Consider the following 2,344-nt stretch of genomic DNA (forward strand, 5'->3'; position numbering starts at 1 on the left):
TGGCAATAAAGTCATTTCCCACTTAGGTTGTTCCCCTCTCACTAACCATTAATGGCACCCTAATTAGGGCAACTCGGGAGGGAAAGCGTTCTAAAGGTTTTAAATGCTTGAAGTAAAGAAAGCATAAGAGTGGTTTGGTTTTTTTATCACCCAATTAAGGGGAGAGCATATACCTTCCACTTTCGAGACAAAGCAAATAATGGTTCTTTTTAGCCTTCAAGACAATGATTTTCTAACTTCTATTTGGAGATGGTGCCCCAACAAGCATGGTGTTCTTTTTAACCTTTCATAGCAAAATGTGTATTTCCAAAACTGTTGAAAAACAAACCTGGTCAACAAAGTAAATCATGATGTTGGTCAACAAAAGGAAAATCGTGAAATCAATCCTTAATGAAAACTCCTTTTGCCTTGCACAAAATAATAAAAGTGAGATTCTTTTTATCCTTTGAAAAAATGAAGTGATGTTTTGTTTTAAGCACCAAAGAAATAACAGAGTTCTTTTTAACTAGCACCAAAGAAAAATGGGATTATTTTTATCCTTTTGCAAAACTGAAAGTGAGTTTGTAGTTCTTTTTAACTTTTACAAAATGAAGTGAGTTTGTAGTTCTTTTTAACCAGCAAAAGGAAGTGAGTTTGTAGTTCATTTTAACCAGTGGGAAAATGAACTATTTTTAAACTAACTTAAAAAAATTAGAAACAAAAATAATTAAATTCCTAAATAAACTCCTTCAAACTGCAAATAAAGATTAGTAACCTACAACAAACAGTTAGTGAAAACTTTTAACTCTTAGGTGAGCTTATACAAGCCTAACTTTTGCTTCTGTTACAAATTATGTTTTTCTTGTTTCTAACAGAGTCACGCACTGAGCTTCTACACAGAAGTGCTACTGAATGTTACAGATGCGCTACAGAATGCTCCCTAAGCGCTACACTGATTACCGAATGCGCTACACTGTTATCCCGACATGCAAGTTAGAAATCTGAAGTATTGTGTACTAACACTAAGTTCAAAAGCATTAAAGAAAGGTTTTGATGCGTTAAACAATGTACCAAACATGCTACTGTTTACTCTGGATGCACTAAAAAAAGTTCCTGACGCACCAAAACAGTATTCCAACGTTCTTGTAATCTTTATCCTGCATCAAAAACAATGTGATTTATGGGGATGAGCCCCATGGTGGGCGCCAAAAATGTGTGCGGGAAATGAGGGCGACAAAAACGTAAAAGTCTTATTCAAAAGGCCCACACACCAATGAGACTCTTGGTGCAAGTTATAGGAACTATTTCAAATAGCTCAACTTCCCAAGGGGTGTCCCATTGTTCTCTATCTCACATGATCCCTAAAGTTAATGTCTTTGCTCTCAGATCACTGAGCAAAGTGACTTAGGAATGACAAATCCAAGAACGAGTTATGTTTGATTATTATGCATGAATGCATTCCTAGATATGTATGATATTGAAACTATGATGATTAATCTAGTATAAAGATGATGATGAGAATAGCTAATTATCCTAGCAATGATAAACTAGTCTAACATGGATATTCTATGATGTTAAAAATATTTATAAATGCTTATTAAGATGGTTTATCAAAGAGAGGCTAAAATGCTTAGTAAAGTGACTATAAGTTTGATACATAAAAACTTCTATATCAAAATGAGAGAATGAGAGCTCTATTTATAGGGAAAATAGGGCAATGGATGGTCAAGATTGGATAATCTTAACAAGGGCCAGGATTGAAAGTTAATCAATCCATGTTTACAATTCTCACCAATGAAATGGTGACAATTGTCAATGAGAGGTTGCTTGAGAGGAGATGAAAGAAGCATTAAATGCTTGAGAAGACATGAAGGTTACCTTAGGAGGTAAGGGTTAAGGTTAGGTTAGGGTTATCCATTGGATAAAGCTTTTACCCAAGGGATAAAATCTTGTGCAAGGGTTAAAGTCATGAATGCTTGATGAGACCCTTGGGTTAGATGAGGGTTGAGTTAGAGAGAAAGTCTCTAATCATGCAAGAAGGTTGAGTTAACCATTAATGGTTATGTAAGAGGCTTAAATGGTTTGGAAGACTTTGAGGGTTAGCTTGTTGAGGACATTAAGCCTTTAATGGTTTTAAAAGTCTTTGGAGGCTTTGAGAAGTGACTTCTCTTTGCTTACAAATGTGACAATAATTAGGAGATGAATTAGGGTAAATTGGAAGGGATTAGAAGAATCTAGAAGGGGGTTTAGGAGGCAAGTGGGAGATGTAGGAAAATGCAAGTGGGTGGAGGAGGATTTTAATTAAAATAAAATTACTTTATTTCAACAAAATAGATGCAACTTGCATAAATACAAGTGGGGGATT

Source organism: Cryptomeria japonica, chromosome 5, assembly GCF_030272615.1.
Source record: "Cryptomeria japonica chromosome 5, Sugi_1.0, whole genome shotgun sequence".
NCBI classification, from domain to species: Eukaryota; Viridiplantae; Streptophyta; class Pinopsida; order Cupressales; family Cupressaceae; genus Cryptomeria; species Cryptomeria japonica.